Consider the following 18,373-nt stretch of genomic DNA (forward strand, 5'->3'; position numbering starts at 1 on the left):
GACATAGGCATGCATAACCGGATATATGAGCAGGTACGCCATCACTGCAGTGATTTAATTAGATATGTCCGGAGGCGTGTTTCTGATATCCATAGACAACAGCTTGCTACAGGTGGTGGGGTGGCCATACATCCCCCCCTCACCAGAGTGGAGGAACTGCTCCTAAGTGTGGTGGCTCCTGGCCTACAGCAGCAACAACATCACACATGTGTCATCATGGAGGCCGGAGCCACCCAGCATGGTGACATGGAGTGTGCAGGTAACATGCCCTAGCTGTAGACTACTTTTACCTGTATTGTTAGCTTATGCATATGTGAGATGTGTACTGTATTTAGCAGTTGTGCTGCCTATTGTGTGCAATACTGATATTGTGAATAGTATCTGTACACCTATGCCTATTGTTCTACTGTAGTTTAGCACACTCACAGTAGCAATGCCACAGTTGTGGCCACTGACAAACTGTGTCATATTCTTGTAGGTCCCTCTGGTGTGACAACAGGGCAGACAACACATGCTGGTGAGTGTTTTAACACTTTAAAGTTGGTATTGAAATGTGCATGTCATAGGTGAGGTGTAGGCCATGTACACATAACACACCTACGCATAATGCATGCTGTGCATGTTTGCTGTGAGACGTTAAACATCTCAGTAAAGTCAGTATCTGTCTCAATCACATGCAATGCACAGAGCATCAGACACAAATGTGGCAACACTGTACTGCACATTGGATAGGCATAGTTGACACACATGTACACAACATAACATGTTTGTCATACACAGTACACGTCAACATGCTACACATGTTGTAACCGGACACCCGCTGCCAGGCCACACTTCAGTATCCCACATGTCATCCACACATAACATATATTTTACCTGAGGGGTAGGGGCCTAGCATGGGGCTGTGCAACACTCTTCAACACATAACACAGTCATGTTAGGCAATGCTCCCTATTGGGCACCTCACACACCATTGTGCAACGTGGCTGTGTAATTGTGAACTTAGCCACGGCACTGCGGTTCAGGTACAGCATGCCAGGTGGTGGTCTAGCACACTTTAGTGGTCTTGAGTGACCACATGATGCATGATGGTGATGGCTAATGGTACTACACCCCATACAGTTACAATGGCCATGTCCAGGATTGGTATTCCATCATGTACACATGCACCACTCATCCCGTGTGTGTATATAGCATGCATGTGCTACACCTGTGTCCACAATTATCTGCTACAGACACAGACACTGTAATCAGACATGGAAATCCATGTGACACACAGATAACACATGCAGCCATGGTATGTATACCTGTGAGTGATGGTGCACAGGACATTGCAGAGCTTATAATACTTGCACAGAAATGTCATGTCCTTGTACACATTGTGTTCCAGGGTGTAGGCAATCACTGAACATGTACACACATGTACCACAGCCATGTACACTGTCATTAACTATGTCTGTCTACACTCACACTGCATGGACTTGATCAATACTTATTCTGCATGCTGACACATGTACGCGACTGTTTGCCTTGTGATACTGTCACCCACCTTCAACCAGTATTAAGTATGTTTTGGATTTCTGTTGTGTGTGTGTATCTGCTGTAGTGTGGAGTGTGCATCTGTTCTTGTGTGCATGTGTTCCTGTGTTCCTGTGTGCCTATGTGCCTGTGTGCATGTGTGCATGTGCAGACCGTAACGTGTGTTTCCTGTCTTCCTCTCACAGGTGCTGAGGTAGGGCTTGGCGAAAGCAGCAGGCGACCTGAAGCCACTGCCACAGATAGTGGTGATGATGACACATGTATTTTGGCACAGGGAGATTTGACAGGGTCTGTCATTGGTCCACCAATCAACAGTACACAGCGTTCAACCCCATCTATGCGCACACTCATACTGCCATTACATCCCTCATCACCAATGGCCATAGGGGAGGGACAGCATACAGTTGGCATTGACCAGGAGAGTGTGGTACCCATGGCACGTGCATCCCCTCACAGCAGCCATAGCTGTAGACCCGGAACGGTACCATATAGGCGGAGGCCCAGGGGTTCTCGGGGGAGCACCACTAGATGTATTGCCCTGGCAGGCGTGCCCTCAAAGGGCTTACGATGACCACTATGTTCCAGGCTGTAATGCAGGCTCAGGCACGTATGGGATGGTACACCATGTAGAGACTTCGGGCGCAGAGCGCACATAACACCGCTATCAATGACAGCATCCGTGACCTTGCCGGTGCCATCCAGACATACACCGAGGTCATTGATAGATGTTGGGGGGAGACAATAGATGCCATCCACAACATGTCTTCCTCAAGCCAGGACCGTGCGGAATGGTTGTGACGTTGACACGGATGCATGCCAACAACAGCAACAGCTGGCAGTGGTTGCGGACGGCCCACAGCTCACAGCCGCTCCCGTAGTGGCAGTACCAGCCCCAGCAATGCTGGGGCTGGCCTGTCCATTGTCCATCCCAGTAGACCACGTGCACGTGGCTCTGGCCAGTCCCAGCAGGGACATGGGTCCAGTCGTCATACCTCTGCCTCTGTTGACAGTACTCAGTCAGGGTTGGTACCCGATACCATCCATAGCACCCCTGCCAGGCACAGGTACTGTGTCCATGGTCGGAGACAGTGATCTGTACAGCCAAGCAGGTGCAGTCTGTGGCTGTCCCACAAACCACTGTATATGGCAGCCACATGGAGCTGTGTGCATGCAGACACACACACACATTAAACAAACAACTAGGGCTCACACATACACTCACATTACATCAACATTAGCCCATGCTGTACTGTTGTCCCACACACACACACACACACACACACACACACACACACACACACACACACACACACACACACACACACACACACACACATGTCGATTGGATGGGTCAATGTCAGGCTCTGGCAAACAACAAAATGCCCTGTGCATATGATGATACCTGTGCCGCCTCTTGTCATCTGCATTATCGACAGAGGGACAGGCTAACATGGTGCTGATGCACAGGGTGACACTATAGCAGTGTAGCAATAATAGTGAGTTGTCAACAAGAAAGTCTAACTACATCCTTGTAGGTATATCTGAGCAGATATTATGCATCAAAGCTCTGATTGTCAATGTAGAATTGTTTACACCACTGTTAGGTCTGAGTATGTATTATCCATCCATGTGCCACTTGGCTGATGTGTGATGTGTTGCCAGTATGTGTTAGCAAGTGGACAGTATGTGTGTGATGTGTGCAGTACAGATTAGCAAGTGTACATCTGTGAACATGGTAGGTACGCACTGTCTGGATGTACGTGCATAGTGGACACATGGGACGTGTGGCATACCCTGTCATACACATTATTAACATCCCATTGCATCTTTCAATGGCCAGTATGCATTCTACTACAGTTATGTACTAACATGGGTAGACGTGTGTATGACATGGGTTGAAACTATGCTGCAGGTGATACCATTAATATCAGTCAATGATTTGCAGTCTGGTAGTATACACAACCTCAACAGCATGACTATAAGCAATCATTAGATGATGTCCTGACAAATGATACACAGTAGTAGGGAACCCAGTATCAATTGGATCCTTCCGGTGCTACACTATAACTCTAACCAGTGGTGATGACCACCACCCATTACTGTGACCACACCTGTGTGTCATATAGCCCCCTTAAGTACATGCAGACACAATAGGGATGTGTCCATCCAAATCTCGGAATGCATGGAATGGCCTACAATTCATTCCCTGGATGGGATGCATATCCTACACAAGGGTATCATACAGACAGATACCTGTTGTGTGATACATGCTGTATAGCAGTAAGCCGACTATGGCATAGTCCTCCTCATGTACTATACATACTATCCTGTCAGTACCACACCGGTGGTAGCCCTCAACATGTATGTTGGGTACCATTGTGTACATACAGACCCATGTTATGTCATGTGTCCCTTGGTATCCACATATCCATAGGTATTGTGGAGTCCGAAGGTGTATCACAGACATTAGAGGCCTGAATGCATATCCACAAGGCAGTCATACACCTATAAAGACTGTCCATTCTTGGCAGACTTTGTTGTGTATGACCATGTCTGACATATACCCGAGGCATATACCCGCACTCACACTACTCTTAAGTAACTGTCATGGGTGTGTGTGCCACAGATGACCTTGGCCACAGAACATGACAGTGGTTGGCCATGTCACATACATACATATGTGACCTACGATTTGAGTAGCAGTGGCATAACCTGTCAATGGAACAAATGTATTCATGTAGTATGCAGGTTTCACACCTATGTAGCGATTGAGGGGACATGTACACATATATATTTGCCATGCAGATACCTGATGTCTGCAGTACACTTACTGTTGTCATCATACTATGTCATACCATAGTAAAAGCAAAACCCACACCATGTTGACCAGCAGTGACACACACACAATCAGCACTTGCAGGATTCAAACCCCTTCTTAACTATGTTATAATACATAGGAAAGCCAAATTAACACGGCGCGCTATTTGCTTTATTAGCAAGTTTCTCTTCTCCTATTGTATTTGTAGGATGGTGACATCATCAGACTTTCCAAAGAGGAATGTACCTCTTTCAGTGTGTTTTCACAGTCTCCAAAAAGGGCATGATTTTCAAAGACAATTGCACACATACACACACACACTCACTGTTTGCAGAATTCAAACCCCTACCTAACTATGTTATGATACTAGAGAGTGATGCATTAACACGGTGCATTATTTGCTGGTTTCCCTTCTCCTGCTATATTTGTAGGATGGTGACATCATCAGACTTTCCAAAGAGGAATGTATCTCTTTTTGTGTGTTTTCACAGTCTACAAAAAGGGCAAGCCTTTCAAAGACAATTGCACACATACACACACTCACTGTTTGCAGGATTCAAACCCCTACCTAACTGTGCTACGATACTAGAGCGAGATGCACCAACACGGCGCATTATTTGCTTAACTGTTTTGTTTCCCTTCTCCTGCAGTATTTGCATACCTCTCAACTGTACAGATTTTTGCAGAATGTCCAAATTTTTGCCTCCTATTTTTGGTGTGTTCCTCCTACAATCTGTACTTTTCTGGCAAATAGCTGAGGATTGAAGTCATTAAATAATGACAAACACTTGCGTTTAAGACTTCACATCCTTCAGAAAATTCATGCTAATGCAAAAACTATTAGTCTATCAACTTTCTAAGTTTGTAAGAGCAATATTTAAAATCTGTCCCTATTTGTCACCCCATCATTTTAGGCTTTGTCCAGATTTTTTGCCCTAAGAGGTTGAGAGGTGTGAGTATTTGTAGGATGATGACATCATCAGACTTTCCAAAGAGGAAGGTACCTCTTTTAGTGTGTTTTCACAGTCTCCAAAAAGGGTACTTCTTTCAAAGACAATTAGGCACATACATACACTCATACTGTTTGCAGGATTCAAACCTCTACCTAACTATGTTACGATATTAAAGAGAGACGCACTAACACAGCACACTATTTGCTTTACTGGCTGGTGCTCCTTCTTCTGCAGTATTTTTAGGATGATGACATCAACAGACTTTCCAAAGAGGAATGTACCTCCTTTACTGAGTTTTCCCAGTCTCCAAAAAGGGAACACCTCTCAAAGGAAACTGCACACATACACCCCCCCCCACACACATACTTTGCAAGATTCAAATCCCTACCTAACTATGTTATGATACTGGAAAGAGATGCATTAACATGGCGCACTATTTGCTTTACTGGCTGGTTTCCCTTCTCCTGCTGTATTTATAGGATGGTGACATCATCAGACTGGACATGGTGATGTGTGTACACTTTGTTTTATGCCATTCCAGGAATGGTCCATGTGTGTCAGCAGGTGTCAACAGCTTGAACATGACCTCAGTATCCTTACCTTGTGTGATCTATCTGTGGACACATTGACATTCCATCATATGTCAACACATATTTATGCACAGCTTCTTGGTTTTGTGGATACTACATGTGTCTGGGATGTTGATAAAGGGCTATTCAAAGTCTATGTGACACATGTGTAGATGTGTTCATTGATGTATGTCCTGGGTGGCTGCCTTGCAAACAGTCTAGCATGTTTGGGAACCATGATCCGCACATGAACATACCACAGTTGGTAGGGTTGTGTGTGTGTCAGCTTCCAATAGCTCTGTTTATGACTGCAATCATGATGGACTCCATGACCTTGCAGATTAGACCTCATAGGCGTACTGGACTTGACTTCCCATGGTGTGTTGTGCACCAACACTTGTGGGGAGTGCCATATGTAGCTGTGACACATTCAACGGTTCCACATCCTATGTAGGGGGTGCGGCTCAGCTGACTGTTCAGGTGCATGATCTGTTTGTTCTGTAGTTTGTGCATGACACATATTGGGAATCAATGTATTCCACCTGCTGCCATGCTTTTGGCAGAGGGGGTAGCTGCTCATCCATTCTACATGTGATATCTCTTGGTATGATGATGTGGACTATTGTCAGTGGGGATGGGTATGTACATATGGGCCTGTCTGTCATGATGTCAGCATTGACGCTCAGGTACAGTTGGCCCTGACTCAGGACATGTATGTGTGTACACTGATATTTATGACATAGCTGAAAGAGGTGTCATGATTCAGTCTGGACTACTTCTCAGCTCCTCTTTACAAAACACTAACGAACATGAGCACTAATCCCTGTTATACTCTTTTACATGCTTAACACCCTACTGATCCTTTGTGATCAGGCTACAGAGTATGTCATGATAATATCCTGGCATGTCCAGGGGTTGGTTTTGTGTGTACTCTTCAGTCCAGCTGGTGGATATTGTGATATTGACACAATGTCACATCTGCCTCATGTACACAGACAACCCTCTCCTCCTCCCGACAAATTCAGATATATGTGTGAGATGCACCTACATAGACATACAGGGAGCTGAACTGTCTCGACCCATGACTGGCACAGTCTATCAGGTGGTGAAGGTAACCACACACACCACATATCAGTCTCACATATCCTCTAGCAACAGCACTCAAACCACATTAGCACACATTGACATACTCGGATGCTGTAAATGTACTCTACCTAAGCAGCAGACACCTCCAAAGCAGACACACACACACCTGCTACCCCACTACAATACCCACATATCACTAAGTTCACAATGTCAGTGTGCCAAGCAGTCACTGCCCTTCGGGATAAACAACACACCTAATACACTTGTAATAGGTGACACTTATGTTCAGACACACTGACGTACCACTCACCATCCCTGACAAGGGAATAGTCACTTTGGGCTGTCTGTTGGGTGCCAGGATCTGCCACATAACACAGGCAGTCAGGTCACTGCAAAGCAAGTACAAGACTGGCACCATCATTGTCCATGCTGGTGTGTGTAACCTCAGATGTTACTCCCTGGACCACATGACATGATACATGGAGGTACACTCTGATCATGTAGCCCAGGCCAGTATGACCTGACCTTGTCTAGCATCTTATACCCACCAATTATGATGTCACAGTATACGGGCACACATATCACATTTAACAATTGGCTAACAAATTTGTTTCATTCATAGGGGATACGGTGTCTGTCAGCATATGGTGACATGCTCAACATTCCACATAGCTTCACTATGGACAGCTTGCACCTGTCACCCTTGGACTTTGGTATGCTGGCTAAGGCTCTTGCTACCACCAGAGTGCCTTTTTTTAAGCAGGGCTCAGAAAACAAACCCACCTCCATAGACATTACAGGTTAAATGAAACTAAGGGTAATGCTGCTCAACAACAGTTGTGTTAACCTCATATTGTGGCCACTCAGGACTCTCCTCAGTATGGAGGAGAGCAATATCTGTGCACTGACAGACACCTAGTTCAGGCTCGCTTATGCACACCAGCACTACCAGGTTATGTTTCATACCATGCTGTCTGACAACAAGACTTGGAACAGATAACACAACTAGGGGGAGTATCCATATACATCACAGATACACACACCTCCAGGTTAGTAGCACTGCACAAAGCATCACAGACCATACATAGACAACTACCAATGTGCAATACTGCCTTTCAGTTTGTTGCCTGCTACAGAACACACTCCCAAACTCAGGAACCACACTCGGCTTTTGTGGGAACTATGGAGAATATGAAGGTCTCCACAGACACCATTATATTGTGTGACTTCATATACACATATTGACTGGGGATACTACTCAAGCCCTGACAACCTCACCCAACAGTCACTACAATTTGTGGACTCATATGCTTTGGCACAGCCAGTCAGCACAGCCACAACAGGGAATACATATTGGAACTGCTCATCACCAACATGGGGACTCTATGTTCCACACCAGTAATATACCCCTCATTGGTAAGGTCAGAACATACATGTATCTCACAGGACATACATATACCCTCCACACACCCATCCTGGGTAATCTTGGTGAACTTCTCATGAGCCAACATCTCACTTCACCAAGGCAAGGTGGTATCCTTTAGAGATCCTGAGACAGTGGCATATATGGCTCACACTGCTGCATCCTTTACATACACATTCTATGGACACCTAGTGGACTGCATGGAGTGTGCTATCCCAAAAAACAACAAGACCCAATACTACAATGGCAGGGGACCTGTCTGGTAGACCCCAGCCATTAATAAGCTGTACAATGTCAAGAGGACGCTACTATATGATAGAGCACAATCCCAGACTGGGAAGGTGTCTGTGATCTGTACTAGCAGACAGCTACAATCACTCATGGACTTTTCTAAGGGCCGCTTCTACCAGACAATTGCACCTGACATGTAGGACTATCACACGGCCGTCTTCAGTTATGTCAGGAACCTGGGTTGACACTCACTGATATGCTGTGAGTTACTGCATACAGACTAAACCTACCCTGAACCCACTGGCATTGCCTACATCTTGGCAAACAGGTTCAGTGCAGATGTCTCCCACCCATCCCCCCTAAGGAGCAACTATCCATCCCAACAGAGTATAACCTCCCTGTCATCACACAGTAACAGATGAGTGCTGCCCTCCCCACAGTGTACATCACAGTATCAATGTGACCAGATGGTGCCCCAGCCTGCATCATACATGAGCATCATGACAAACACAACCCTCACATTACATCACTGTTCAATATCGGAGTTACCACAGGATATGTACCCAAGGAATGGCATACTGGGACAGAGGTCCCGCTCCACAGAGTTGCTGCCACAACGGACCACAGACAAAATTGCTCTATAAGCCTATGTAGCCTGTTCTGCAAAGCTATGGAGCATATTGTCACAGGACTCCTGCACATAGACATCGGGAACCTACAGACACTGTGTCCTACTCATTTCAGCATTGTTATGGGCAGATCTTGCCTCTTGAACCTGTAGGTATTCTTTAAATGGCTAACAGGTCCATCGACATAGGGACGGCTATCCACACAGCCTACCTGAACCTTGCAAAACCATTCAACACAATAACCCATTGAGCCATTACGCATAGGCTCACCAGCGTCAATTTGGAAACATATCTCACACAATGAATTGATACCTAGATCAGGGATAACATCCATATGGTCAGGATTGCAGGTGCCATGTCTGACTATACACCAGTTACACATGGCATCCCACACAGCTTGGTCCTGGGATCTCTCTTGTTCAATATATATTTGTCTTATGTACAGGCTATCACGGGGGAATATGGCTGAACATGTTTGCACTTGACTGAAATCTGTGTGCCATGATCAACTCTCCAGCTGCCACATGCATACTCAATCAGGGTCTCACAGAGATGGATGACTGGTGCCTGAGCCATGGCTTACAGCTAAATGCCATTAGTTGCATAGTCATCCCCTTTGAGAGTAACAACATGCCCACACATTCCCACATAGGTAGTACTCCATTACATACGGTAGGAGTTGTTAGGGGTTTGGGGACATCACTTGCTCATACTGTCACCTTTAACATTCACGTTGCCAAAGTGGTTGGACATACCTTCTATGTGTGCCACCTTATCCCATATGGTTTCACATTTAGATCGAGTGAAGTCATTGTGCCCCTGTACTCATCACATCCATGCTTGGTTACAATGCCACATTTGGGGTGTATCTTACCTGACACCTGCAGCAACTGCACTGGCCATGGACGGTCCTCACCAAGCAGATCTAGAGGCTCACACAGATGCCCTGCATTATTCATATGTAGTAACTCCAGCTCTACTCGGTCGCTTACCACCTACTCAGATATGATGTGTGCCTGTTGTTTACAGCTATACCCAAACCAGAATTACTGGACATGCTCCACCTCAGGATATCCAACTCCCTTGGAGCTACACACTGCAGGGATGTATACCTCAGCACAGATGTTAATAGGACATTGTGGAGGGACAGATTCTTATCCCAGAGGCTCCACTCACTACAGAATGTAATCCCAGTTTCACATAGGCAGAGCCACCCACTGACCACCTACTGGAGACATCTTGATGACTGTATGGGTGATTGTATATTTACCCCTGGGATATCTTCTGTGTCCCTGCTAGACAGAGGCACACTAGCATAAACGTACATGGGCTATCTTGTGTGACCTACTATTCACACACACATTGTAGTAATCTGACAGGGTTTCAAATGCCAAACACACTCTGGCTAGGCTTGTACATGCCCTAGGGCAGATAGCCTGGTATCGACCTCTGAACCTATGCTAATGTTCAAGATGCGCAATGTTTATTGCTAATACTGTTTGCAGGTCTTTATCATCTTTGCTTTACCAGTTTCCATGAATAACTTCAGTATCTGCAGAACATATTTGATTATGACAGGGTTCCACTATATTATAGATGTGTCTGTTGTCATATAACTGTGTGCACAGGGTGGATTTCTCTATAGTGACAGGTTCCTGGGTTAACACATGCAACTGCCAGATATGCGTGGCCCACTGCTGTACTCAGACATGGCCTAAGTGTGTGGGCATGCCCAGTTCTGACATTACATGTTTTGTTGCCTGACATTTGTCTCATTTATTCAAGTGTGTGAGCATGCCCAGTGTGATCCTTCAGTATGTTGCTGTCTGAGGTCCACTACATTTGCTGATGTGTGTGAACATGACCAATATTAACATTTATACTATGTGTGTTGGAAGTCAGGTTCTGTCCTCACTGCAGGACTCACCTTTGTGTCATAACTCAACAAGGATTATGCTGTGCCTGCAGGGTTTCTATGGAATACTTTGCATAGACTTATCAACATTCCATCATACAGGTAGACCACTGCAATACTGTCATGGTTTAGTGGTTCAGTACTTTGGCTATAGTGCACAGTATCCTGGGTTCAAGGCCCATCACTGCTTTATATTTTCATATGAGCAGACCACACTGCTTAAGGGCCTGTTAAGCAAATATGAGCATGTTGGCTTTTGTTCAGCTATGCCCTACTTAGACCAGGCTTGTCTGACATTGCTCAATATTCACCAACATTGCTGCATGTTGCCCAATATTACTGAACATTGACCATGGTTGTGCTAGTTGGTGTGTGCGATTTTGTTTGCATATACTACATGGTGGTAATTGCTGTTTAGCACTGCTTTATATTGCTTAACACATGGCATTCATGCCTTAGGTGGTGCTGCAGGGCTGCCTATGTCGAATGCACATAATACACTCCCTGCACATGTTTGGAAGCAGGTAGTGTCAACTTAGGCATCCCTTTTACTTTATGTGCGAGTCAGAGAGGGGTACCATTTCCAGAGTTCTTACTGAGCCAGTGTATGTGCTATGTGTTGCCTCTTTGCCAAGGCCAACTGGGAAGGCTCAGGTTGTTCCTCCTCTGAGTCACGCTCTGTCTGTGATGGCCTTGGCATTGGTGGGGGGCTGTTTGGCCCAGGCCTATGCTGGTCCTGCTGCAGCTGTTTTTGCAGGATAATATTATGTAGCATAGCACATACCATGACAATTTGGGTACATGTAGTTGGTGAGTACTGCAAGGCTCCACCAGATGTGTCCAGGCACCTGAACCATGACTTGAGCAGCCCAAACACACGCTCTATTACATTACGTGTTTGTGCGTGTGCCTCATTATGCTGTTCCTGTTCAGTTGTGCGTGCGTTTCTGATGGGTGTCATCAGCCACAGCTCCAGTGCATAGCCAGCATCCCCAACTAGGTGACCATGTGGGATGTCCCCATTTGGCAAATGTCTGGTACAGCTGTGTCAGATGCCAGATATGGGAATCATGGTAGCTTCCAGGGCAGCCTGCACACACATTCATTATTATGCCCTGGGCATCACACACGACCTGGCAGTTGATGGAGGGGAAGCCCTTGCTGTTGAAGTAGACCCTACCTAGCTTGCCGGCTGGTGCTTTGATGCATATGTGCGTGCAGTCTATTGCACCCACTACTTCAGGGTATTCCGCTATTTGCTGGAAGAGATGCATATTGCTGGCCAATACTTTACGGGAATTGGGGAAATATACTTGATCACCAACATGTGCTGACATGGCATCCAGGAACTGGTGTAGTACCCTGGATGCTCATGCCTGTGATATCCCCATCATATCACCAGTTGGTCTCTGGAAGGTACCTATTGCTAATATTCTTAGGCCAACACATACCTTGGTTTCCACTGGGATGGGTTCCCCTCTGTTGGTTCTGTGTGTGAGGCATGGCCTGCACAGCTCAACAATTTGCTGCAGGAGGTCTCTGTCCACTCTATAGCGCTCTACTATCTCCAGCTCATGTAGCCCCTGGTAGGTTACTCTGGGTTTGTACACTCTTCTCCGTCTCCTCACTGTGGGTTGTCCAGCAGCATTTCCATTGTCACCACCCTCAGCATGTTGCATATGTCGCCTTATAAAAGCAATGGCAGCACCTAACATTTCTTTGTCTCAGTACAGCTTTTTCAGTTTTCACTTTTATTAGCTTACTGCAGTGTCTCTTGTGAAAAACATAATGGACTGTTGTTTGCAGAGTTTTAAGTCCTAGGCTGGGCTGGGCTAGTGTACTGCCTGAGTAATTGCCTGATTCTGATTGTTTTCACCTGCTAGCTCTGCTAGTACTCCCTGGTAGCTTCCTACTATTTGTTGTGCTTCCTTTTTCCTTTCTGTTTCCTCAGGGGGGAGCGCCGCGCACACAAGTGCAAACACGAGCACAGCAACTAAGACACGCGCACACATGCTTACACGGACTAAAACTTACTTATTTGGGTTAAAATGCACGCACACCAGCGCAAACATGCTTACAACTCTTTAAACAGCCTTATACATGCTTACTCCGGCTTAAACGCGCGCACTCATACTTACACGCACGCACTCTGTCTTACTCGGGTTTACAGGCGCGCACATGCACGCTCAGCAAAAAACTTTGGTATTATCCATGGTATACACCTTACATTTCTTGGCTTTCCCTAGCCTACCTGTTGACACACTTCTTTCCATGAGGTCTAAATGACAGCGGACACATGCCACTCTGCTTTAATGAGCTTCACTTCTTTCTTAAATACCCCCCTTGTGATGTCACCTATCTTCTACTCTGTTACTCCCCATATCCTACTCCTACACTCCACTGACTGTGCTCATTTGCTATGTAAACTAGTGATTCACTATCCTAACACTCATTTACATAGGATTGCCTACTAATGCTTGGTTACATGTGTTAGACTGAGCTTCCCCCCTTAGCAACCTCTACTCGGTGGCCATGTTGTCTTCAGCCTGCCATTCCCATGCATTGTACATTACCACTTTCAATAAAATCCACATTTGTGGGTATTAGTTTGTAGTATTCTGGTTTTTAGAGCACAGCCCATTTGCACGGCACTGCGCTATGCTTAAACATCGGAAATCGGCAAAAAAAAAATATTTTTATTTTAATTTTGCATCAGGGAACATTTCCAATGGCTGTATATTTGGCCATTGGCATGCTTCCTGCACTGGATGTAACCTTTATTTGGAGCTGTCACGGCTCCGTTTTGCTATTTGCAGAATGGTACATTTCTGCAAATAACACTGCTCTTACTCAGACAGGTTCAAGTTTCCTGAATCGCAAATCTACCTCATTTGCATGCCTTTTACCTGCAAGTCCCAGCCCTGTCCATGTAAGAGCCATTTTAGGAGCACTCTTACATGCCCCTAGAGGCTGTTCCTGGATCGCTCGTCGGACATGATGGTTGCATGGAGTCTTACTCTACTCTTAGACTCCATGCAAGCCATTGTGAATCTGGCCCAAGGTCTTTAGAACTGCATGGGCCAAGAGAGACATGCTATATTTGAGTAGGAAAATGCACTTCAACAATGGTTAGTTGAAGCAATTGTTTATCACAAGGAAACAGTGGCTTCCCCTGATTTGTACTCTCAAGGAAAAATGATTGAAAGAACATTTGCTTTATCCTGTGCATCTGCAGGTCTTTTTACCAAAAGGCCAATGTGTGTTCCAACTGATGGAGGATACTATAAAATTTATACAGGAGAAACTGTCTGTCACTGTTACGGATATGATGGATTACTCCTCCTCTTAATCAATGAGAAGCTGATCATTGATGGTTGAACCAGCACCTAAATCTCCAGATCCTAAGAGATCAAAACCAGTGGAAGAGACCTCTGGATTAAACTTAGATTCATTAGTAACCTGATATTGTCTTATGGACAGGAGTTTCTCTTCTGTATTCAGTGCTGCCTATTTGAGGCCTATGCTAATGGGGCTAGGGTAGTTAGTATAGCCCATAAATACCAGGACTTTTATTATGGGGTTTGCAATTCTCTACTAATTTTAATACTAAGCTGAGTATTCAGAGTTGATAATCCTAATTACTGTTGGAGTTATTCTTCTTGTTGAAATGGCTACCTTAGCACTGTGCAAAAGAGGTTGTTGGGCTGTTGCAGGTGAGGTTATCACCCTATGACCTTGGAAGTCAATGCTTATTCATGTATATAGTTAATGCTAATATTCATATGTTGTCAATGAACAGTGTTCTGATAATAGTGCTCTTGCTATACCATTATAATTTGCATGTTAAGGCCCTTGTTGGTATTTATAACTATAGCACTTTATTTGCATTAGCTCTTTGTTCTTCATTGGCTTACCTGGACTTTAAATATAATAGTCTAGTTGCAAAGGGTAGTCAACTGGAAGTAAATGAGACTTGATTAACATTTGCTGTAGCTCTCCTATAGTGGTACTTGAACACACACACCTGGCGTATGCAAGCCTGATATTATTAAATATAAACATTAACAGTATTAGCACCCCAGTCAAGGTAGCTCAAATAAGAACATGGGTTAAGAAACAGTACACAAATATATTTACTATACAAGAGATGCACCTCTCTGTACCAGAATGCTTAAAATTATTGACATGGGGCTATAATGTTATAACATCATAGGCATATCATAGCGATCAAAATAATGTGGAGGCACTCATTCAGAGTCTGACTCACTCATATAGGTCTAAGAATCTTTCACCCAGGAGATAAACTAGCAGGGGTAGTCTTCCATTGGAGGAGTTGGGTTATAACTTTGGTAACAGTCTATTAACCCTCCTCATTAGGCACTCATAATGCTAGAAGCCTGATGAATACAGTTCATGATTATATAAGTTGCTCCCTCATACTGACAGGTGATTTTAACTGTATCACTAATCCAGAGGATACCATTGTCAGAAGAAAATGTTTATGGTCTAATAAAACAAGGCTTTTGAATCACTGGGTAAATGAGGCATCTCTTGTTGACTTGGGAGGGAACATCGATAGGACCTTTTCATAGTCCACACATTACTCTTCTAGGCACCTAATTTATATTAGAACACATATATTAATTGGCAGAGATTTGCTAGACTTAGATCCAGAAATGACTACCTTGATATGCCCACATTATGATCATGAGGTACTACTGTCACCCACAGGGGATGTCAACTCCCTCTCTAAGGGTAAGGAAACTTCAACTTTTCTATACCAGGAAACAAGACTACAGTCTTCAAGTGGTAAAGCTTAAACAGGATTTCAAGTATCATATCCTATCCATATCTTAAGGGATGCTTTCAAATATACCCTCCATGCTTGCTTCCATGCATGAACCAATGACATCTGGAAATCATGGCAGTCACAGTTATCCCAGTTGTGAACACAATACCAAAAGACAAAAAGCCAACTCAGAATAAAAGAGGCAAACTAAGCTTAAACATGAAGAGATTCAAAATATTAGAGCTAAGATTCAGGATATAATATACAAAAAAACAGAAGTTGCACTGAATATCCTATGTCTCCAGTATTATGAAGTTTCTGTCATCGTGTATACTAGATTTGCAAGGAAAAGTAAGGCCAAATCTAGACAAGCAATACCTTATATACACAAAAACTAGGGCACTAAAGCATATATCCTCACAGTTGGAGACATTGGACACCTTTAGAAACTATTATTTTCAGAGCCTATATGAAGATTCTAGTGACAGGACATCTCCTTCAATGGAGCTCCTTAATCAAAAAGTTAAAAATCTCACTCTACCTCAGCTAGCTTGAGAACAAATAGCTGTTCTAGAGAAACCAATTACCAAGCAAGAAATCCTGGCTGCTATAAAAGAGGTTAAAAAGCTAAAAGGGCACCTGGGATGGATGGCCTGCTGTCTGAGCTGTAAAAGAATCTCCCACCTAGTGCTATAGATCTAGTATGGAAAGCATGTGTAAATGCATTCACAGCCCAACAAATCCCTACATCATGGAGGCAGTCCACACTGCCTTTTTTAAACCAGGTTGGGAACCAACTAAGCCATTTAGCAAAGTATACATGAAAATATGGGATTACCAACTACTGACACTCATTCAGTCTTTAATCCACCTATTCAGGTTAATTTTGTGAGGGGCAGAGACTTGGCATAATATATTGAGAGCTGCATTATAGCTAGACAAAGGGCAGCTCACCAATCAGCCTATAGCATCATCATCCATTGATGCAGAGAAAGCTTTGAATAACATTAAACGGCCCTACCTAGAACCTTTGGTTTTCTACTTACCTTCATATCTGCACTCCAAGATATTTATTGAGGCTCTTTGGCAACTATTAGACTGGGTCCATTTTTTATAAACCTTTATTTATTACCGGAGTATGTCAATGATGCCCCCTCACAACCTTCTCCTTACTTTTCTGTCAGCCATAAAACCAACAGTGACAAACATTAGGAAAGTGCTTGAAGTAGAATCAAATATAGAACAGAATAACATAAGGAACAATGGAGTTGTGCTGTTTGCTGATGATTTTTTTCTTCTATTGTCCAATCTACAGCACATCCTTTAAAAATGTTGAGATGTGCTTACTCTGGTTACACGCTCAACTCTTCCAAAAACATAATGCTTGTAATAACATGACTATGAAGCCAAATTTGGATTTATTACAACTCCCCTTATACAACATACCTAGGTATATGTTTGGCATCCAGTGCCTCGAAGACCAGAGATATCAATTTATCTTGCATAACAGACATCATTGCAGTATATATTATGGAGTGGAAAACATGAACTTTGTCCCAAGATCTCCATTTGGTACTCATCAAAGCTATTTTATTTCCTAAGATCCTATATATTCTGCAAAGCATGCCTTGAGAATCCCACTCACTCTCTTGAAAAAAAATGGGATGGACAAACATTTTTTTCTGGTCTCCAAATGCCAAGTGAAGATCTAAGGTGAAGCACTATTCATCCACAAATGATGGCAGTATACACCTTTGCAAACATATCAGGTCAATTTTAGACATCTGCATGCTGAACTATATCTGTCGGGATATTCCCATCCATAGATGGAGGGTTAGGTGGAGTGGGTATTATCTCGGAATTGCTACTGTTAATTGCCTTGGGCAGCCATGGTGGTGCAGCGGTTAGCGTTGTCGCCTCACAGCAAGAGGTTCTCCAGTTTGATCCTTGGCTGGGGTGCCTTCTGTGCGGAGTCTGCATGTCCTCCCTGTGGTCATGTGGGTTTGTTCCAGTTTCCTCCCAAAGACATGCTGTAGGTGGATTGAACACTCTAAATTGGCCCTAGGCATGAGTGTGTATATGTGTGTGTGCCTTCTGTGGAAGGTTGGGCACCGGGCTGGCAACTCGACACTGTAAAACTCCACTGCCAATCATGAGCAGACAGATGATCTGCTGTGGTGACCCCTAACCGGGAAAAGCCAAAAGAAAAAGAAGAAGACTACTGTTAATTGCCTTAGCTTATGGACGTCACATGTAACTGAAAAGCACAGGCACTCATAATATTGTTTATTGCAATCTATGTAGAATTTACAGAAGCAGTGCACTCTACTTGATGAGGCAGTGGTTATGTTGTCTCCACTAGATACCCGTCTTGGAATACATCCTCTGTGGAAGGTTCCCCCCTTCAAACAATGGAACAAA

Source organism: Protopterus annectens, chromosome 5.part0, assembly GCF_019279795.1.
Source record: "Protopterus annectens isolate FY-2018-M chromosome 5.part0, PAN1.0, whole genome shotgun sequence".
In the NCBI taxonomy this organism is placed as follows: domain Eukaryota; kingdom Metazoa; phylum Chordata; order Ceratodontiformes; family Protopteridae; genus Protopterus; species Protopterus annectens.